Source organism: Manacus candei, unplaced genomic scaffold (genome assembly GCF_025592945.1).
Source record: "Manacus candei isolate 608988 ecotype Guabito, Panama unplaced genomic scaffold, ASM2559294v1 h1tg000060l, whole genome shotgun sequence".
NCBI lineage: Eukaryota > Metazoa > Chordata > Aves > Passeriformes > Pipridae > Manacus > Manacus candei.
This window is the reverse complement of record NW_026138108.1, coordinates 10,604,028-10,627,697: the sequence shown is the minus strand read 5'-3', so window position 1 is coordinate 10,627,697 and position 23,670 is coordinate 10,604,028. Positions and strand designations below refer to the sequence as shown.

General features: G+C 39.2%; 1 long non-coding RNA gene across 1 annotated transcript; it reads left to right on the top strand.

Annotated features, from left to right (window-relative positions):
* Window positions 1-19,783: 19,783 nt before the first annotated feature.
* On the top strand, window positions 19,784-23,147 carry LOC127478346 (uncharacterized). The gene is made up of 3 exons (XR_007907192.1): window positions 19,784-19,900; window positions 22,136-22,156; window positions 22,791-23,147. It is a non-coding gene; the product is annotated as an uncharacterized LOC127478346 (long non-coding RNA).
* The last annotated feature ends 523 nt before the right edge of the window (window positions 23,148-23,670 follow it).

The following is a 23,670-nucleotide window of genomic DNA, read 5'->3' as shown; positions in this document are numbered from 1 at the left end:
TATCAAGATCATCAGCACAGCTCTGTACAGCTTGGTGTTGGGGTAGTAATTCAGTATATTAGGGTTTTAGAAGTTTACCTGGTGTAAATGAATGAGAATCTAAAAAAAAATAAAAAGTGGAAACTTGTGGTAATATTTTTTCCTTTTTGTGCACATAATAGAAAAGCTTTTTAAAGTTTGATATAATGGTTACCTTATCCACTACTCACAAGTTTTCTAAACTACCTCATTATATTTTTAAATAATATCAGTTGTGACATTACTTAAGAAACAAACCCCAGTCATTGTGTGCTCTGAAACTCCCAGAATTATAAAGGCAATGCCTGAAAAACACACTCAAACGTAGGCAAAAAAAGTATTGATCAAAGTCACTAACCTTATTATCACTCTCCAATATCCTCACAAAGTGATGCCTTCCAGTAACTTTGCAGGGTCTCAACTTGCAAGAATGGGAAAAAAACCCCAGTGCAACCAACAGCACCTAAAAACAAAAGGGTCATCACTTAGTACTTAATGGAAACCCCAGACCAAGGAGAGCAAGAAACAAAATTCCTATAAGAAGTAGCAGAAGAGTACACACAGCCATAACCAACACCTCAGTCTAGGAGCAGAACTGAGCACCACACCAGCTCTGCTCTCCAGCACCCGGGCAGTGCCCTGGCTCCTGCAGCCGAGCCTGCCATCACAGCAGAGTGCCATCCAATCCAACTCCCTACACCTGGCACGCTCTCAGCTCTCCTCCTCCACCCTCCCCTGCCCCACCTCGTCTTCATAACTTGCTTTTGGAGGCCTCTGCAGTTTGCAATTTGTGTTGTTGACCTGAATTGTTTCACTCTAACAGTAGTGGCACATAGGGCAAAGTTTCCTTTTTCCAGACACAGCAGTGTGAGGTACCTTACAAAGCTCTTTCTTTGGAGAGACAGAGGACTGAATTTTATTTTTTTTTTTAATATTTGCTCTAACAAAGAGCTCACTGCATTTAAGTCTCACAATTTCTGAATTTAAATGAGTAGGTCAGTAAAGAAACACATCGGTGATTTATGTTCACTTTTGCTAGACTTTACTGAAAGGAAAAACTATAAGTATGAAGGACAGACTCATTAGAGTCTAAAGCTGCAAGGGGATGTAAAGTAAGAATGTATTGTATGTGGATGGAATTATATGGGCTCTTCAAGTGAATTACTATTGCTTTCCCTGAAACCCTTTTAAAAATCATGTAACACTGAAATCTCTAGGTTTATTTGAAAATAATTTTAATTTAGGTCTGCAGTCCAAAGATGATGGCAAAACTGACTATGAAATACTACTAAACAGAGCATTTTTTGTTTGTCTATCTATATATGATGATTTTCCTGGGAAATTACTCACTCTGGAGCAGCAGGATGCCTGAAGGAAGCTGTAACCCCATGGGAAGCCCACACTGGAGCAGGCTCCTGACAGGACCTGTGACCCCATGGGGGACCCTCGCTGGAGCAGCCTGTTCTTGAAGGACTGCACCCCATGGAAGGGGCTCACATTGGAGCAGCTCGTGAAGAACTGCCTCCCAGGGGAGGGACCCCATGCTACAGCAGGGGAAGAGTGTGAGGAGAAAGGAGCAGCAGAGACAACCTGTGATGAACTGAACACAAACCCCATTCCCTATCCCTCTGCCCTGCTGGGGGCAGCAGGGAGAGAAACGGGGAGTGAAGCTGAGTCCAGAAAAAGGGAGCGGTGGGAGGAAAGTGTTTTTAAGATTTGGGTTAACTTCTCATTATTCTACTCTGATTTGATTGGTAATACATTAAAATAACTCTCAAGTTGAGTCTGTTTTGCCCATGATGGTAGTTGGTGAGTGATCTCTCCCTGTCCTTCTCTCAACCCACAAGCCTTTCATTGTATTTTCTCTCCCCTGTCCAGCTGATGAGGGGAGTGATAGAGCAGCTCTTGTGTCCAGCCAGGGTCAGCCCATCCCACTGCAGGTATTTGTTCAAGTACCTGCATTGGTTACCAGTGTCACCCATGTCAGGACTCCCACACAACTTAAGTTGACTTAAGTCTTGTTAAATGCATGAAGTCTCTCCTTTTTTTTTGGAATGGAAACCGCTGCCTTTGCTTTTGCCTCTAAACTTTTACAAGACTCAAGTACAAAAAAATGTGTCAGCACACTGCAGTTGTGTGATTAACTCTCAGGCTGACAAGGGAGTAAGAGACAAAGCCCTTTTTGGCTGACAAAATGACCAAATCATGATCTATTGGTGTGAATTCAGCGTGCAGGTCCACAAAGATTCCGTGGGATGTAAGGTTAAGGCAAGATTAATGTGTAACAGCATTTAGATGGACACGTGCTGTTTGTCACCATAAGTCTGAGCAATGATTCTCAAGATGAAAACATTCTGTATCTGTCATCTGCTTTTATCAGAATCTCAAGGAGTTCATAAGATGAACATGTATATTTTAATCTCAGTTGAAGCGAAACTTTGAGAAATAAGTAAAAATAAGGGAATACAGAGATTAACTGCTAAAACTATTCACACCATAATTCTGAGGAGATATGCTCAGCACTAATGACATACCTTCATGAATGAAAACTTTTCTCATTATTCATTTTGATGAAATGACAATAAATTAATGTGGGGGATGAAAGCTCTATATAACCTCTTCAGTTGTGCTTGCACTAAGTTTATGTGCATATATTTCTGAGATCAAGTCCAGGAGGGAATGTGCATTCTAGAGTGCACAAAACATTACCTTGAAAACCAATGTTAGTAGAATATAAATGTTCATTGAGAGGGTACAAGAGTGTGTCAACCACCACTGTTAAACTGTAAGACTCCCCGAGTAAGAGTGATAGATAGTACTGAAAAGCAAAACCTATAGCTCAGTTTATTTTTTTTTTTACTATTCTGTATTTGTGGTCTTCCAATATTGCGGGGAAATGTTTCTGTCCTTTGTAAGAAGTGTTCATTACATCTGTGTGAAAGATGTGTCAGTCCCCCTGCCAGGTTGCTTCTAATTGACGTAACATTTTTTTGTAAATGCAAAAAAACCACAACAGCCCATTCAATACTTTTTTTGTGACTAACCTGTTCAGAAAAAATTAAGAGGATGCTGAACATGTTGATATAGCACAACTTCATTGTAGAAGCTGAAGAGACTCACTACTCACTATGGATTCTTTTGCTGAATATAAGCTCCTGAATCACTTTATCTTTTTTGTGGAATGCAGCAGCAAATTCTCCATTTGCAGTTAATCTGTGTATATTACATACTAGAGGGCCCAAAACAACTCAGTTACAAGCAAATAAAATTCTGTTGATACTAGTGAAATTATCCAAGCACTAAGTTTGCTACCTAATAGTTCTTTATCATGTTTGTTGGCAGAAAGTTGCAAGTTGGCAGTACTTGCTTTCTAAGAATGCTGACTGCACGTCCTTTTCACTTTTTTTAGTTTATCCTGCTTTTTAAATATCTCAGAATGATCACATGAGCTGTTACACAGACTTGTTAGACACTGTTGCTGGCTTTAGGGAAGATGTTTAGATAGTGTATTTAGATCTTTATGTATGTGTTGTTTCTTTCCTCTTGTAATAAGATGTTTACAATGAACTATTTTCTTCCTCAGGTCATTTTCCATGAAATAAAGTTGTCCACAAGCAAAAAAACATCCCACAGCTTGCTTATCTCCATTTTGACTGTAGTAAATTCTAGTTCAGACAAGTTTTGTTCTGATAGAAAATTATCAAGCCTCTGCTGTTTCATAATATTTCCTTTCAAGACTGAGTGCACCATCAGGAATCATGGAAGCAGGAAGAACTAGGGGTGGGGAATATGATGACAATTTTGGCAATAAATTCAGTATCACTAGCATTTTCCGGCTATGATAAATATTCAGAAAATCTTAACACTTCATGGTGTTTTGACATTTTGTTTCCATGATGTAATGTTTTTCTTGTATGTTCTGACAAGTTAAATCCCTTTTAGTGTTTATATGGGTTTCCAAGATGTCATACAAAGCAGTAGAGTGGCTTGCTTAAATGCTTAGGGTCTAGATATATTTTAGTTGGAATGTTTTTCTGTTTTTTAATTCATTCACACTAAGAGCACTACTTTTTCTCAAGTGTGGAACAACTTTAATTTGGAGTGATTTTTTTTTCCCCTTTTGGTTTGCTCACAACAAGCACAGTCAACATTAACAATAGGTAAGAAAGAACATTCACTGGGACCAAGCACAAGATGTTATACATGTCAGGCAAAGATTCTAACAAGTTGGGCGTTTGGTCCCATCTGGAAAATTCTTTTAAAACAGAAAAAAGCAAAAAACACAACAGCCTGTGAAGAGCCTGATGCTGGGTTCTATTCTGAGAATTTCAGGGGACTGAAGCAAAAGAAACTTAAGCACAGTTGCTGGTTTACATTCAGGCATCACAGGACCTGCTACTGGTTTGGTTTGTTAAAATCTGATACGGAACTGGAAACATAACTTAACTGGATGTGTTGCAAATACTGTGGTGTCAGTCCCTTGACTTTCATAATTAGGTTTGGTTGGGTTTTTTTAAAAATATTTCATTATGTGGACAATATAGAGATGACAGTGTATTAGTGCTTTAATTTCATTCCCCTTTCAGTAAATTTGGGAAGTGGCTATTATGCCATTACAAATCTATGAAACTGAAGTTAAGACTGTGCTATGTTAAGAAAAATAGCATTTGTATAAGCAATTTATGGCACAGTACTAAAAGCATTACTATTTCAAACCTGAATGTTAATGGTAGCTGCCTGATACCCTGTGTAGTTAATTTTACTCTCAAATTAATTGGACTCCTCAGCATTCTGTTATTTGTAGAATAATAACCACAGGCATAATTTTGTTTTTGTTGATGGTGCATTTTTTAAGTATTTTATCCTGTTTCAAAATCAGGGTGTTTTTCTCCAATATCTAGGTGTCTAGTTTTGCACATTTGTAACTGTGTAACTGAAATTTTAATGCTAGTTAATGCTTCTCTGACTGCATCTTTAAAAGAAAATTATTTTACTTCTATATGAAACATACTCAGGAAACAGTAAACAATGTATTCATAATTTGTTAATAGCTAGCTAAGTAGTCACCTTGACCTATGAAACCAAACTTCCATGGGATTTTGTCCACCATCCTATGTACTAAAAACCTTCTCAACTAACCAATGTTCACATTGCAACTGAATTTGTCTTCCCTCATACCATTTCTTAAAAAGATTATGTAAAATACACCTTGTACATCGCAGAGTTTGGTCACAGACTACTTAGAGAGATGCAGAGATTGAAAGGAATGTCTCTTTACAAGTCATTTAACCCAGCTTTAACCTTCTATCTCTATAGCATGCAATTTTAAGTCTGAGTGGTAAAAGGCTAGTTATCAAGTTGATTTATTTATTACAAGGATATCCCACTAACAGGCATGGAGGTTTTCTAAAGCAATTGGTGTCAAGGATATGTTTCCAAGACTGTGGGTTTAGGATTCTAAGTTAGAAGAACTTGGCTGAGGAAGCAAAGCAGACTTAGGTGTTTAATGGCTCTCTACAACTACCCAGGAGAAGATTGTAGCCAGGTGGGGTTGGTCTCCCAAGTAACAACTGGTAGGATGGGAGGAAATGGTCACAAGTTACACCAGGGGAGGTTTAGACTGGCTTTTACAAAAAAATTATTCACCAAAGGGTTGTCAAGCACTGGAACAGGCTGTCCAAGGAAGTGCTTGTCAGCGTCCCTGGAGGTATTTAAAAGTCATACAGATGTGGCACTTAGGGATAGGGTTTAGTGGTTAGCTTGTCAGAGCTGGGTTGATGGTTGGACTCACTGATCTTAGGGATCTTTTTCAATCTAAATGATTCTGTGGTTCTAAGATTCTATAACCCTACTTACAAAACTTCACTATGAAGTTAATTCAGTACCAGTTTGTCAACGTGAAGTCGGTGCCAACTAGTTGAGTCATTTGATTTTCACTGACAGAAGCTTTTTCAGTGCTTGTATATCAATACCCTGTGACTGCAGCAATAAAATATCTGTACCTGTTATGCACATACAGTTATATTCACAGGTTGCTTATCCCCACTGGCAGTGTGATGTAAATAAGAATCAACCATTACTGCTTCAGTATATATTCAGCTTCTCTATGACTCTAATATTAATGTTCCCCCTTGAATTTGCATCATGATTTGTTTATTTATAATGATAAATGATGTCAGACATTAGGCTTTGCTTAAAGATAGCAGCAATGACAATCAGCTCCAAAGATGAGAAGTGACTTGAGCTTTCAGACCTTGAAATAACCTGCTTAGCCACTTATCTCTATATGTGATGCTGTGCATTACTTGTAGATGAATACTAAATTTTATAATATCTCAGAATTTATATACTGAACTAAATTAAATCCTTGCCATTGTCTATCATGATGCTATGTGTGTTTTTAGTTGTAGATTGATTGACCTTTTTGCTTAAGAACTAGAGGACAGTTTGTCACATCAACACGCAATCCCTGGAATAGCAATAGGATACCAGAGAAAGAGAGCAGAAATTCTAAGCATGTGGTGAAATTTCTTACTTCAGAAACAGAAGCAAACAAAATCTAACTATCAGACATCTGGAGAAGAGGCAGTGTGAGACCTCACATTGTTTTTCACACAGATGCACAGTGGTTCCAGAATGCACCTTAATGGTAATAAATCTCCTTTCCTTTTAACTGACATTCAGAAGAAGAAAGGGCACAGAATTTTGCTTCTAACAGATTTAGTCTGAGAATATTGAGGGACACTGCAGGATGGTGTGACACTTGTTGAAAGCATAATATTGAAAATGTCCTCTGTACAGGTTATTGGATTGAGGATGCACAATGAAATTTCTTTTTAAGCCTTTTGTGCAGCTGTGGAAGGTCTTTGATCTCAGTCTATTCACTAATTGCACTCCAGAGAATAAAATCACTTTCTCTTTCTGCCTGTTGCCTTTTCTACACAGCAAAGATCTAAACAGGGATAAAGCTGTCACATACTGTCACAACAGGATGTTCTGATCATAAAGGCAGTGTACCCTCAAGTTGTTATTTAAGGGACAAGCCTGGAAGATGATGTGTGTTACATCCTTAGATTTCAGGTTGTGAACTGCTGAATCACTGCAAAAAAGGCTGGAAAATTATATCAGAAAATCCTCTCAGGTAAAGGAAAGTGCTGAAGACAGATGGAAAAAACCTGTCCTCTGCTCCATCAGGAGCACATGCCTACAAAGTGTGTGACTGGGTTCCAAGAAAAACTGAGTGTAGTCAGCTTCTGAATGCCTTGATAGACTAAAACTTCAGCTGGGGACATCCAACAGCAGCCACATTCCTTAACAGAGTTCTGAGTAAGAAAACTGATATCTATGGGGATATTAAGCATATAAACATCTGCATCAAAGAGTTCCTTGGTCTAAGTGAGGTGCAGGACAGTTCTGTTCCAGATTTCTTGCCACGTGTCTGTGAAGCTTTACAGTCCAGGTATTCCCAGGTCTGGGAACAGAGACACCTCACCTCTGTGATCCACTGTAGTTTAATCAAACACTTCTTTTTCAGTGAAGTGAACTCTGATTCTTCAACTGAGTCCCTACATCCTAGGTTAAGATTGCACAGTCACTCTGGCAAAGCAGATGAGAAGTGTCTTGTGACATGAGAATTTTCCTTTATTTTGTCTTTGAGAGCTTTCTTTTCCTGCAGCAAAAGAAGACAGCCTGAACAATGGCCAAAAGCAAAGCAAATACTTCTTTCTGAGGTCATCTAAAACACTGATTCTGACTTTGTCAACTGGACAACTGGTAATAATCTCCTCTAACTATGGAATAAATGAGGAAATAAAAATCATTTAAATCTAAGTTGGTCATTTACATAGTTTGTTTATCCAATTCACAACAGCTCAATGCATTTGTACTTGAGTTTCTCTCATGCATACACACTTTTTTCCTTTCACCATTTTCCTGCCTTGCTGTGCTCTTCAAGGAATCCCCTTAAGAAATTGCTATTATTACTGTTAGGTAATGGGAAAATGTGCAATGACTTTTTTTTTTTTGCTTTTAAGCACAGTCACTACTGTGCATCGAAGAACCACTTCTCCTTTTCCAGGCAGTGAACACCACACGGGTTTCATTTTATAATCCAGAAAAAAATGTCACAGCCAAATTAGTCTGTATTAGAAACACTGAGAATATACCCTTTTTCCTCACTGCCTCTACATGTAGCAGAGAGAGAAAGAGGTATTACCTAACCTTGAGAAGAGCAGGTTTAATTGTTGACATATTTTTGGGCAAGCCTTTGAATTTACTTTTCTCATTTTTTGTGAGCAGAATTCCAAACTAGAAGCTGAAGTACTGAAGTTGCATTTGGATAGACAGTATATTTGTCTCTGTATAACAGGCATAATTTGTCTTATCCACGCAATTATAGAAATAAAAACACGTTCTCAAAACTCAGACATATGCTCTCTATTTAGTGCTGATTCACTGGAGGATTTTTTTTCCCCAAAAGATTTTGTGTAAAAACTATGTCCAACACTGCCTGTTTTGGTTTGCAACAATGAAAAACCCACAGTGCCCACCAAAAACTTCAGTCTTTCCTGTGCTTCTTTCCAGGTTCAAAAAACTTGACATTCAAAACTGCTGATTATTAAACGATTCCTTCAAAATCAGTAGGATTACCATCATTTACATACTTGAGAAATTCAGGACAAATTTATGGGTATGGAAACAAAAACCCTGTGACCTGTCTGCAAACTAGGTACCAGTAACCAAATGTAATTCAAGACTGCAGTAAATCCACATTCATCTTTGTATTGCTACATCATGATGTTTCCCATCTGTGAAGACCAAAAGAAGAGACATCTTGCTACTTTATATCCCAATTATTTTTCCTCTCAGTTACAGTATTTCTAGCATTCGGGACAATTTAGTTATCAATCATTATTCTCTTTAATAATTATTTTACATTAATATTGAACAGTTATCATAATTGTGAGCTAAAGTTTAAATCATCAACTAGATAGTGGTATTTGCAAAAGACAATAAAAGTACTAATCGTGACAAGGCAAGGAGTAGCTTAAAATTCTTGAGGTGATGTAACAAGCCTAAGTTATTAGTAATTTGTGATTAAGGAGGGGAAATCGTATTTCTAGCATAGCTAAGACATAGACAAAGCAGCAGTAATTCTCTTTTCTGAAATGACTGCTTTTTTGCAGGTGCATAATGAAAGATCCCTGTCTTGCCAGCTTAGAGATAAAACAGAAATTCTAATGCTAATGAGCAATTTATAAAAAGCCCCAACCTATACAACCTTCAAATGCAAGAACCATTTTTCATGCTTTTTGAACCAAGATATATTTTTCTTGTTCTCAGCATTCATTTCACAAGCACAATCCCCCACTTTAAGTGCACAATGGTGTCAGAAAGTGCACAGGCACAATAAATCCAAGTGTTTTTCTTCAATTTGAGTGTGGTGAGATTTCAGGTTTTCTTTATTATGCAACATGCATATTTTGTGACACTAAGTTTTAGAGCCTCAGAATGGTTTTCTGCTTGCACGTTGATATTTAAAGTAGACTTAAAAGAGCATAAAACTAATAATTGCCACATCTACATAGTGTTGTCATACATGAATAGTGATCATTATTGTGTTAATATCAGTAATACTTCTTGGAAGTGCTTACACTTGGCATTGCTATCATTGCCAAAAGTGTTTATATCAGCTACTGTAATGGTTTTTATAATGTCATAACTTTCTTCTGTTATTTATAGACAATTTGGCACACTTAATTAATGGGTCCTACTAATAATATATTATCTCAGATATGTGAATGATACCCTGTTACTAGCAGTGATGTAGCTCAATTAATGATGCCAAGCACTATAACCTTTTTAATAGCAAAAGGCACACTACTGTCCCTAGAAAACAAAATTAGATATCTTTAATATGGAAACAAAGCAAGAGTGCACTGAATTGAGGACAAAATTATCTTGTCAGGTTTAAGCAACTCTGAACTTACGCAGCATAACAGAGACAAATCCTGCCTAGTACTTAACTTCTAACAAAAGAAACAAAATATATACTGGTTGAACCACAGTGGCATCAGCTCAATCAGAAATGAGCAGCCATAGCTTTGTTCCTGTGTGGAATAAAGAAACACAGGGAAAACCAAGTGCATTTAAATCCTTAATTCTGCTTAGCAAACCTCTGTTTATCAGAACTAATGAACAATCTCTTTCTCAAGGTATCCAGACACAATTTCACAGGTGCTTTTAAAATTTCTGTCTATGGAAGTCAGAATTTAAGTTAGACAGGTGTCTTCAAGGGAGATAAGAGGCATCACAGGACCTTGTTCTTTGGTGTGGTTCTTGCTAGTGGTAGGAATTGTAACATTCCAGAGGTACTCCTGATTTTCATGCATATCAGAGAACAGAATAGAGTGTCATCTACTAGGTCACTAAAGCTACCAGGCTGAAGAAAAGCTGAGAAGAGATTTTGGTGCAATAAATCATGCTCTTCCTAATATTCTAGGACAAACTTTATTTTGGAAAGTTTTGATGGTATGTCCCTTTTTATTCATTATTTCAGTGGCTAAAAAATGTACAGACAAAGAGGAAATCTGGTCTTGGTGTCTAACTCTGCCTGAGGGGTATTTAAAATCACATTGTTTTTTCCAGCAAAGGAATTAAAGGGCTATTGACCCACTTAGGAGAGGGGAAAAAAGGAAGTATAAGGATGGTCTCATAATTCTTAATGGAATTAGTTCTGTATAAAGCAACCATTTTTTATTATAAAGTCTATATTTTTCCAAGAATAGCTTTTACATACCGCCTAAACAAAAATAAAAGGAGCCTGGGTCTTGTTTTTCTGTCTTTCAAGTAGAGGTCTCAGCACAACTAATGCAAGAATCTTTTTCTGATGTCCCATCTTGACTTTCAGGCTTAGAGATGCCTATCAGTAAGCACCACATCTCCATGAGTAATATATGACCTATAAGCAAGAAAATCATGAATCCTGCTATAAAGATCATGCTGCACTTCTCATCCTTACATTACTCCATGATTTTCAGAGACTTGACCCAAACCTTACATTTTTAAAGGGTATAAAAGACTCATCCCCCAACATCCTATCTAGTCTATTATGTTGCCTCTGAAAAACAACAGCTTTTATTTTACTGCATTTTTACACTTCTGTATTTAATACCATAAACTCATTATTTTTTGTTAAATTCAAGTCAATTTGTTACTGCAATGAGTGATAAACAGAAAATATGAAATGTCCCAGGTTTTTAGCAAAAAGAAATCATCAATTTCAGCTACTTTCCCCAGAAAAAATAATCTGAACTTTACAAATTGCCCAAAATTAAAAACTACAAAATAAAACATTTTATTTTTCTCATTTTCTCCTAATCATAGAAACTGTTCTTGTGAACTTTGTGCATATATAGCATAATTGTTTATACCTAAATGCTTCAGCCTATCTACATTACCATTTAATTCTATACATATCTGTAAAGTATCTAGCACATTTCTCAGTGCTATAAAAATTAACACTTGAAGGAGCATGATAAATGACAGACTTAGCAAAGTAAAATTACCCTTTCATCAGTGCAGCCAGTTTATAATGATATGTGACTATTAGAGTGTAGCACAGGGTGGTACTAAGATGGTTGGAAAATAGTTTGCTTGGTAACACTGTTGTATTATTTCCTTTCCTTCCTGGTGAGGGGAAGAGAGGTAGAATGAAACAGAAGGAGGGATTAGAAAGGTAGAGTGAAAACCCAGCTTTATTCTGAAAAAAAACCAAATCAAAACCCTTTAGTACAATCCACCCTAGAAACTGAGATCTTTTGGTATTTCCTTCAAATTTTGTTTTTGCCAGAGAAGGGCACACTGGTGATAAAGCATATTTAATTGAGTCTTTGGTCCTAGAGAAGATGCCAAGCTACAGAAGACAACTGTCTCTAGAGAAAGGATGGTTCAGGGCTGGTTTTGCCTCACTGAACATTTAAACAAACTGTGTTACCACTTTGAAATTACATTGCAAACATTAGAAAAACATTTGAGCAGTCTCTCCACTTAATTAAAAGAAATTAATATGCCATTTAATGCTAAACAGCCAAAAATACAGATTATCATAAAATCATAGAATGGTTAGGGTCAAAAGGGACCTTTTCATCCCCTCTGCCATGGGCAGAGACATCTTCCTTGACCAGGTTGCTCAAAGCCCCTTCCAATGTGCCCTTGAACACTTCCAGGGATGGGGCACCCACTATTCCTCTGGGCAAGGTGTTCCAGTGGCTCACCACCCCCAGAATTTCCTCCTGACATGTAATCTAAACCTGTCCTCTTTCAGTCACTCCCTCTTGTGCTATCACCACATGCCTTTGTAAAAAATCCCTCCCCAGCTCTCTTGTAGCCCCTTTAGGTACTAGAAGGTGCTAGAAGGTCTCCCTAGTGCCTTCTCTTCTCTAGGCTGAATAACTTCAGCTCTCTCAAACAGTCTCCATAGGAGAGGTGCTCCAACTCTCTGAGCATCTTCATAACCCTCCTCTGGACACACTCCACGTTTGCATCTTGCTTGTGCTGACTGCCCTAGACATGGTACTCCAGGTGGGGTCTCACAAGGACCAATTCAGTACCATTTTCAGACAGACAAATCGATTTATTTCTCTCTGCTTGCAATTTATTAAGGAAAGAACTGTATTTCCAAATAGCACCGACAACTGGTATTCTTCAAGAGCTAGCTGTGTGTTGACATACATAAATCTAGTAACAAATTAGCAATAGTCAGTAAATTGCAGGCAGAAAATTGAAATCAAGTTACTCTTTGCAAGCCACCCAGCCTGAAATGTATCATTTGCATACATTTCCAAAGGAATAAGGATCAATGGCTTTATTATGCCTCAGGTGCCACGTAACCATACTGTGTGATGAAGCTCTCCCCCTGGAAGGCGCCACTTGGAAAAACAGGACAATGCAAAAAAAGTATGTTGAAACTGTTCCTACAGAGTCTCCATTCTGCCACCAAACTCACATATGATGCTCTACCATGCTCTCCTCCATGTGTTTTAAATTGCAGTCACCTGTTGCAAATGGGAGCCCCAGAAACAATGTTAACTGTTGACAGCTGCTGTGATGACAAGTTCTGCTACAAAGTCAAAACAGTTTTACATGGGTAATAAATTTTCTTGTATTTTTTGTCTTGAGAGAGCTGAATGTATGACCTAGCAGGTGTTTTTCACCTCTAATTTGTCTATTAATCTCTCTCACCAGTTACAGAAAGAGCAGAACAGAACTACTCTAAGTCTACTTTGAGTATTTCTGTCACTGCACAGAGCACACATTTCTAAAATGTCTGGATCCAAATTGCAGGGACAAAGGTAATGAATTTACAGGTTTAAGAGCCATTGAGTCTTGATATGTAACAGCCCACACAATATTTTTAACGTGGTTAGCTTTGGCATTTTCTGCACTCAGAACTAGTGCAACAATTTTGTCCTGTCTCGGCATTCTTAAAACAGTTTTCAGTTCATTATCAAGATTAGAGATTTTCTGTTAAAGGTGGACCTGAGTCACACACATTCATCCTTACTCTCACCTGTTTTAATTTCAGAAAATGTAGAGGTTTCTTGCCAGAAGGGATTCTATCAACATTTCTCTGTCCACCACTATCAATTACCAAGCTAACAGTTCTCACAGATACCTACACTTTAATTTTTGAATGCTCAGTTCTAGAGCTACAGACTTGATGCACTGATTTATTTCACTGTTTGTTACAGATCAGATACTACTGTTGTCATTTATTAATGAAGTCCACATAAATAATGTTTGCTTTCCCTGCCTGTTTTAAATTACAGACCAGACCTAGAACATCTCTCACTTTTATTCTAAGAATAAAGAAGTATTTTAACTAAAAAAGTACTGAAAAAAAGACAAAGCATTGACCACAATGTATCCACAACCAACATTTTCTTTTATTACTATATTTAAATCTAAATTAACCTCTAGGTCTAAGCACGTCAAGTAGGCCTCTGATATGAAGCCCTGCTTTATTTTGAGATAGACATTGTTCTCCAATTTCCTTTTACTCTGCACCAATTCCACCTTGCTCTTACCTGACCTACTTCTCAGCAAGATTTACTCTGCTTCTCATAAACTGCACTTTCCTGTGTCATCTCAGGGGATTCACCTGAACCACAAGAACTGTTACATCAACAGAATTACTAACAAATAAGGGATCTTTTACATCAAAGTAAACACAAAGCATCTCAGTAATGCTGTAGAGGTACAAGACAGTTATGATCTTAATGACATGGTCCCATGTTTTGTTTGTTTAAACACAGATAGTAATTTGGGCTGAATGAGAAGTGCCCTGAGTTTATGAACAGCTAGATCTCCCACTCCCCACCAGCAACAATTAGGTAACATATGAAAATTTTTAGAAAAAAGATGGGCACTTTATCTAAAATTAAACACTATCTCTTCAATTAAGTATATTAACTAAATGCATAAACATTTCACTGTGTAATAACCTGCTTTATCTACATGAAATGTTACATGCTTACTGCCTTTTAACATCAGCACTGCCAGCAGCACGTATCTGCTAGGCATCAATCTATACTTATTCAGGCACTCTTTTTCCTCCCTTTTCTCCTTAATAATGCAAGAAACCTGCCAGTAAAAACATCACACAGCTTTAAATCACTTTGCTTGCCACAGCAAATAATTTGTGAAAACACTGACCTTCCCATTACTTGTTCATATATGTACTGAGGGGGAAATCCTTCCTGGCATGAAGGTAGGCAGCAAGAAATGTGCTCCATATAGATTTAAAGGTATAGATTTAAACAAGAAACAAGACTCAGTTCACTATCCACACATAGTTTAAAATTTAGGAATTCAAGAGTGCCATCAGATCTGGTTTATGAGTACTGCAGATCATCTGATGACTTGACTCAGTTCCAGTGCATTGCTCAGTACAACCTTCATTAGTGATGCCAGAAACTGTTCAAGGTGCCATTTAAATTAGGTAGCATGGCAACATCATATTCCTTTATGCATTTTGACTGAAACTAAAGGAGCATCCTGCAGAACTTCTTGCATAGCATCTGTCTGTAATACAACCTGTTTACTGAGAAGTTCCTTGAGGCATTAGGAAATTCTACACATAGTATAATAATTTATGGCTGCACCTACTGCTAAAGAAAAACACTAGATGATCATAATTATAAACCTGAACAGAACAGCTCAATTAAAATTTAGGTAACAGAAAATGTTATTGTTTAAATGAGCAACCAACATCCAGATTCTACAAGTGGAAAATATTCCAGAACTTGGTATCTGGGTCATACAGCTGCCAAGTTTGCCTTCTGTGTAGGAACACTGACAGAGAAAACAGTAGAAAGGAATTCATATTTACATTTTTCACCAGGGTAAATAAGAACAGGCACTGTGAATTGCATGTTTAGGGAGTTGCATTTGGGGCTGCAGAGCTACAGTGATAGCTGGTTTTCCTTTCCTACAAGTAAAGCCCTGAAAAGCCCAGCTGTATTCTCTTCATACAATACCAGCATTTAGAATGCAAGTTAAAAATATTTCAGACAATGTAATGGTTGTTGGCTCCTTAAGCAGCACAAGAACCAAAACATAACTAAACAACTAGGGGTGTGAAATACTGAGACATTGGACTGTAACTCCTCTAGGTCATCTCACCTAAGATGTTTCAAGAAAAGCTATCATTTTATGTTCAGTAGCAATTCTGCCTCAAAACCCTTAAATGCCAGAGAATGATGAATCCTTACTGATCTAAACCTTAATCTATATGTTAATTCACTTCTTAAGTTATGCACGGCCTTGAACATGAAATGGATCTTTAAAGTCAAGTAGTTTTCTGCAGTAGGTTGGCCCTGGCTGGATGCAAGGCACCCATCAAAGATACTCTATCCCACCCTTCTGCAGCTGGACAGGGGAGAGAAAATACAATGGAAGTCTCATGGGTTGAGATAAGGACAGGGATTCCTCACCAGTTATCATCACAGGCAAAACAAACTCAACTTGGGTCTCCTGTATGACCTGCAGGGGGACAGCTGCCTCACCATGGCCTGCACCGTGGGCTGTAGGAGAATCTCTGCCCTGAGCATGGAGCACCTCCCCTCCTCCTTCTGCACTGACTTCGGTGTCTGCAAAGTTGTTCCTGTCACAAATCAGAAAAGTTGATTACATTGGATTAGTCTGTCTTATTTCATTATGGCACATAGGCTCTGCCCTGACCTCCCAGTGCCTCACAGCCTGCAGGGCTGCTGGTGCCTCTGCTTGGCCAGTGCCACCACACTGCCAGCAGCAGCAGCACAGGGTGCCCAGCACAGGAGCAAGACATCCCAAAGCCCAAAGGGCTGGATCTGCACTCTTGGATGTGAGGGTTTGTATGTTGGCCCTCAGGACCCGCACTGCCTGGCCCCAGGGTGGCTCAGGCCTGCTTAGGGACAGTAGGCCGGCCCTTCTGCTCACAGGAAAGGAGCTACAAAGTGCTGTGTGGGAACTGCTGCTACGGCCCTTACACACTCTGGCTTATTCCAATACGTTTTCAATCTCAAAAGAGAGAGTTTAAGTCAAACTCTCCCTCTACTCCATGCAGACAGATGTCGGAGAGACCTCGACTGAACCTGAGGGGACGGTGGAAGGTCACTTCCCAGCAGGTGCCTCTCAGCGGTGGATGCACCTGCACTGCGGCAGCTCCCTCGAACACCAACCTCCTCTTGTTGCCTTGGAGACAGTCCTCGAGTCCTAGGGTCATAAAGCCATGGAATCCAAGAGTCCTACAGCCATGGAATCCTAGAGTCATGGAATCCTGGAATCCTAGGAAACCACAGAGTCTGGTGCTGATTTTTGACTTTGAGATGACATCAGCTTCCTGAGACTGTTCTCCACTCCATGAATTGTCTTGAGTGTTTCAGTCAATTGCTTGTCTCTTCTCAATTCTGATGTGGACTGTTCTTGTTCAGTCCTTCAAATTCTTGATCCTCGATTCTTTCCCTTGGCCAAATATATTCTAAGCCTCCTCTAAAGAACCATGAGTGCCACACAGCCCACTGAAGCCAGAGGTGGAATTGACTTTCTATTTAAGGACTAATGGAACATACTACATTTCCTTATCACATTTTAAATGGATGGTTCACATTTATTGCTTCTGTTACAATCCTCAGGTATCCATGGTTATCACCCTGAACCCTATGACTATTCCATTGCAGTTATTCCAGAGAAATATGTTTTAGAGTGAGGTGGCTCAGAATTCCCATTTTCAGATGAGAAATGCTGGACTGTTTTATGAAAATGATTTTGCCTGAAATGTTTTATCACAAAACACACTGTCATCATGAGCAAAGCCTGATGGAGAAAGAGATAGTGTAGTCTTTGTTCTGAAAGGAGGTTTGAAATGCAGATATGCTGTAGACTTTTCTTGTTGGTTGTAATTACTGAATCTGGTTTATTTGTGTTTAAACCTTCAGCTGATATTACAGACTGGCTTTATGTTCAACACCTTCAAAATGGAGGCACGGCCTCCCTTCACATCTGCATAGATAAGATGGGCCAAAACAGAGAAAAATCTTGCTTTTCTCTTTCTCATAAGAAATAAAGTACAAAGCTTACAGTCTTCCACATACAAAGCCTCCTACCTATTCTGCAGAGGTACCTGGGGGAGTGCTGTGGGTGAAGAAGGATTTCACTTGCATGTCCAAGTATGGACTGCCCTCCATTTGCTACTTTCTTCAAAACTGGTACCTGTTCCTTGCTGGGGGATGGATAGAGGATCCCCTCGATCTTAAATATTTCTGGTGAATGCTCCTGTCTTAGGGAGGCCAGAGCATGGTCCTACCAGTTTATCTCCCACTCAGATTCTTTAATGTTTCTCAGCCTTTCTACTTCATCTCATAACTCATAACCAGGCTGAGCAGGTCGTCCACTTGGAAACATCTGATGCAACTGCCATCACTGCTACAATCCCTTGAGAGGGTCACACATTCCCTATAGCCTGAAGGCTGGACAGATGTATGTTTTTCTCCATGTTTTGCATGGGGTTTTGAGAGCTCTGTCTGGGTTGCTGCGTAGTTTTTGGTGAGCTTAGACAACTTGGCTCTGTGCTGAGCAGACACCATATCTGAGCTCTCTCGGTGAGTGTAAAGACCAGCAAATTAGCTCACTGGCTATGCTGCAGTGACTCAGAGCCATTCCCACTTGCCCTGCCTGCGTGAAATGCCCCCCAAACTAAAGCACCACAAACTTCTGATGTGCCATGTCCTGTTGCCCGCCCCGTTTGCCACACTCCTGGTTGCTCACACTCCCCGCAGCTGTTTAAATCCCCCTCAGAGGTTGTAAATGTCCCTGAATAGCACAAAAGACCTTGTCAGGGAAGGCCACTTTTTCCCATGTTTTCCCCAGGACCATCATGTCAGTCTCTTCTTCTCCACTGAGTTGATGTTACTTCCTGCTAATTCTGCTGCCAGAGGCTGATCAGTGTCAAGATGACCAAGGAAAGGACACTGAACATATGCTGCTGGATTTTTCTCCCCAGTTCCAATTCACGCATTTCTAGAGCCTTCTGTTCAGCTTCCAGGTCTGCAATTTCCTGCTCTATGTGCAACTGGTGCAGCCGAAGGCTCGTTTCCCGTTCCTTCATTCTCTGGAGGATTTCTTCCCCGTTCTCAGCAACAACTCCATTCTTATCAGAGAGAAAAGGCTCGTTGACGCTGACAACTGCCATTAGCATGACATACATCTGGAGGATTAGAGCAGCCATGGCATATCCCTCCTTGAAAGACAAAGAAAGGTGCAATGACCCAAGACGCAGATTATATTCCCTCATGGAGGGGAAAGGAAAAAGCTCCCCACTGCAAGACAAGTTTTGGCATTCTTTCTAGCCCTGACAAAAATGCTGAAGTCCATAAGTGCTCCTAAGTGCACCCCTGTTGCTGCAAGCTCAAAACCCTGCTGCCCAAAGAGACTCGATCAGCAGATGGTGAGGATGCAGGTGAGGAAGATGTGAAACCCAGAGCAGCAAAAGATAAACAACCCTGTTTGAGGAGAAGCTCAGCTTGTTAGATAACAGGGGAAACAAAGCGGAGTCCCCCAAAAAGGAGGAGGAAAGGAGGGGCCCGACAATCTGGTTGCAGGCAAACAAGGGAGATGTTGTCCAGCTGAGCACAAATGGGCTGGGGAGCAGGAAAGCACCGCCCAGGTTTCCAGCCGCTCTCACCACTTTGAAACTTCCAACAGTCTTGAGACAAAGCCTGACGAAATCCTGCTTGGTGTGGGCTGAGCCCAGCCTGGCAGCTGGGTCATTGAAGGGTTCCATCAAGGTTCTCAAGGTTCCATCAAGGCCTCCTGGCTCTCCCAAAGCCCTTCCCTTGGCCTCATTGGCCAGGGAGTGCATCAGCCCTCCCTCCTTCCCAAGGACCTGCTCTGACCGGACCATGTGGGGACAGCAGGCCCTTCTGCTCACAGGAAAGGAGCTACAAAGTGCTGTGCAGAAACTGCTGATACGGCCCTTACACACTCTGGCTTATTCCAATATGTTTTCAATCTCAAAAGAGAGAGTTTAAGTCAAACTCTTCCTCTACTCCATGCAGACAGAAGTTGGAGAGACCTTGACCGAACCTGAGGGGACGGTGGAAGGTCACCTCCCAGCAGGTGCCTCTCAGCAGTGCGGCAGCTCCCTTGAACACCAACCTCCTCTTGTTGCCTTGGATACAGTCCTCGAGTCCTAGGGTCATAAAGCCATGGAATCCTCAACTCCTAGAGTCACTGAATCCTAGGAAACCCCAGATTTCGGCGCTCATTTTTGACTTAGGGATGATGCTGAGACATCAGGTTCCTGAGAATGCTCTCTACTTCATGAATTATCTGGATGTTTTCAGTCAATTGCTTGTCTCTTCTCAATTCTGATGTGGTCTTAGCTTAATTCTTCCATAATAATTCTTCATAAGTAGAAGTTCTGAGAATCTGGCCATTTCCTGGTTGATAATAAGCCTAACAGGGACATTCACCAACGTGGAAATTCTGTTTCATCTGTTATTTAGTGGATTTGAAATGAAACATTTCAGACTATTTTTACGAAATGTAGTATTCAAATTTACCAGTAGGGAAAAAAAAATTTGGTTTGGTTTGTTAAAATCCCATTTTTTACAGAGAACATTCTGATTCTGAGTCAGTTAACTTCAAGCGCACCGTGTCCTTTTTCTCTTTAGTTATTTTAGTAACTCACAGGTAGAGTTCTTCTCTCTGAATGCAGATTGCTGTTTAAATAGATGCATCCACCATTCTATCATATCTTCTTCCAATTGGTGGAAGATCTGCCTTAGGAAAAAAAGTGTAGAAATTTACTGTAAATGACTCCCTTTTTATTCAAAGTTTGCCACATCAACAAATGGTGTGTTGTTATCCTCCTTTACAAGTGGAATAATCTGAGAGAAGGAACAAAGCAGTTGCCTTTTTCTTACAGGAAGTCTTTAACAGGTAGCAAATGTAGCCGTGTAACCCATGAACAACCTGTAAACCTTAAACAACATCACTATGTTTCCTTGCTGGCAAATGTGGTTTGCTGTAGAAGTGAAGTTTGAATTTATGGTAAATAAAATAATAGAAAAGTGGAAAAGCAGTTGTGAGCAAGTCTCTGCTTACTTCAATCAGAAAAAGTGAATACACCCGTTTTGCTAAATTATCACCTATCTATTATCACTTTAGTAGCCTCTTCAAAGAGATGGTTCTCCCTTCTCTACAAACTTCCCATTAGTTTTTACCCAAGTCAAGATCTCAACTCAGATCATAAGAAATTAAATATTACAACATATTGCACCATCCATTTCCAAGAAACAACTTCCACACAGCAAGATAATTAAAGGGTATCTTTCACAGCATGAGATTTCAGTGGGATAAGCATGGCAAAAAGAAACCAAAAAAATATTCAGGAAATAGGGTTTTCTTTTAAAAAAAGCTTACCATTTAACAAAAAAAAAATTATAGAGTATGGCAAAGAAACATATTTTATTTCTTCATAATCTTTTACAGGTATACTCTTTTGTATACAAAAACATGCCAAGTTTCTTGGATATAATTTTAAAATATAAAATTTTATGAAGAAATATATACAATATAGAGGCCTATATAGTGTGGGGAGAATTTTACATTTAATTGCTTTAAAAGAGTACAAACTCAGGCAAATGGAGACTGCTTTTGCAAAATCTCATTGTATTGACATGTGAAATGCTGAGAAGTGCCTGACACGACAAATGTCAAGTACAAGTACTAGATTACTCTGCCTCATCATCACTATGCACATCCATTGACACATAAAGATAAGCCTAATGACTTAGATGATTTAGAAAATGAAAAAAAGAAGTCTTCAGTAAGAACAGCTTGCAAAACAAAATACAGAGAGGGCTGTGCTGCCTCTGCAAGCATCCAAATAGAACATAAAAACACTGCCAGTGTAAGGAAGCAAAAATAAGAGATCTTCAGAGCAAGTGCAAAACAAGTCTACAGTTTCATTTTTCTCAAAATTCTCTGTGACCAACCCTTTACAAACAGGTTAGTCAGAAACTATGGATTTGAATTCCAAACCAAATCCATGTACATTTTACATGCATTTAAATAGAGCATTCAAGCCTATTCCAACGATATCCCTGAACCTTTTACAATATCACAGTTTAGTGAAGCAACAAGTCATATACCTTTCAGGATAATAACATAACAGGGTTGGTTTGCCAGCCAACTGGCTACCGAAGACAAATCTTCAGGGATGTACAGAGTTTGGCAGCTCATTCAATACTCATCATAATTTCAATCCACTACAGTCAGCCATGAAATCTACTTCTTTCCACTATGCTGGCTTTTTTAAAAGAAAGAGAGAAAGGATTTTATTTTGAAATCAGTAACTTCCATTCTCTCTGCACCTTACAGTTTGCAGGATAGTCTGTAATGTCCTAATTAACACCATACAAAAGGCATTTTAGGAGACAAAACTAGAAAGGGAAGTAAGAACAAACATAGATTTCTGCTCTTCTGCCTGGCGGGATTATCTAAACAGAGACAGAATTGGAGTTCAAAGGCTGCCATTCAGATTTTCAAACTGGCTAATTGATGTAATTCACAGGGAGAAGGTCCCATACAAGAGGTCAGTAGTAGCAACAAAGAGAAGAACCTTTGCCTCAGCAGTACCTTCCACTGAACACTCACCTTCTCTACTCAGCAGTTCCAACACACACAGAGTTTATGGGGTTTTTCTCAATTTTGTAGAGATGTCTGCTCTGATTGAAAAACTCCCATTTCCTTCAAGGGCAGCAAACTCAGATTGATACTGTGTGACTCAGAGAGGCTCATTTCTGCATCAGATGGCTGATACAGAAATCATACATAGAGGAGTGAACCTTTTCATCTTGTAATAGATGATTGTGAAAATTATCTATGTAATTATTCAAATTGCTTGAGTTACTGTTGTTAGAGAAGGTTAATTCAGCTTAAACCCTTTTTGGAGCCTAAATAGTACAAATTAAAAACACATTCAGTAACTATATTTGAAGACCTATTGTTTTATTCTGAACCCTTTTGTTTTATTCCCAGGCTAGAATAATAAAAGCTTCCTATTATTTGGAACAGGTAAACAAATGAACATCTGTGGCTCTTTGCAACAGAAACTTTTAAAATTAACCTATGTCAGATTTGATGTCTCAGCCAAGTGTAAGACTTTAATCATTGCTATATGAATACAACACAAATAATAGTTCAGTGAACTTACTGCTCTGTAACAGCAACTGACTGCATCAACAATACCTTTGTCCATTTCTGATCCAAGATCCCTCAGTCCATTCCTGAGGAAAGGCAATGGATATTTGATTGCACCAAGAGTGTTGGACTGACTGATGTCAGGACTGTGTGAACAGAAGGAAGATCCTCCAGAACATTCCCACTGGCACTCTGTGGGGACCAAAGTTTGTGGAAGACTTAATGAAAATTTACTGGGGACAATTCAGAGATAATAATAAAAAACAGTAATACAACAGTAGATCTAGGAATGCTTTACAAGACAGGTATCATTCACATTTGCAGCAACAGAAACATAGATATAGTGGTAAGAGCTAGTTTCAAGGCAGTGAGAGTTGTTCCAGCAGGTCAAAGGTGAGTCAACATTATCTGTACTTACATTTTTGTCTCAGACACTAAATGGGCCTAACTCAGTGTTCATGGAATTAAACTGCAGTATCTTGCAGAGAGCCAAAGGAGCTTTGCAGCAAATCTTAGACACACATCCTGACTCAAGTGACAACCAACTAAGCACAGATTCAAGAGAAACCACTTCTTGAAGCAACCCCCAAACAAGAAAAGAGCTAATATCAGAGAATGCCAAGATCCATTTGACTGAATTACCTATCTGAAAGGTTTTATCACCTGTGAATGCCACAACTCAGGTACTTAAGAAACACAAATTATGACCTTTGCAGAGCAGATATACTTAGTTACAGCAAATGTGAAACTTTACTAATTCTACCACACCTTCATCTGTTCACACTGTACCTGCATACAGACTCTTGTATCTCTGTACACTTCCCTCTTACAGCTTCATGAATATGTTCCCTCTATGTTGAAGTCTGATAGGGGTGAGAGTGGTGTGATCTCCCATGAATGTGTCCA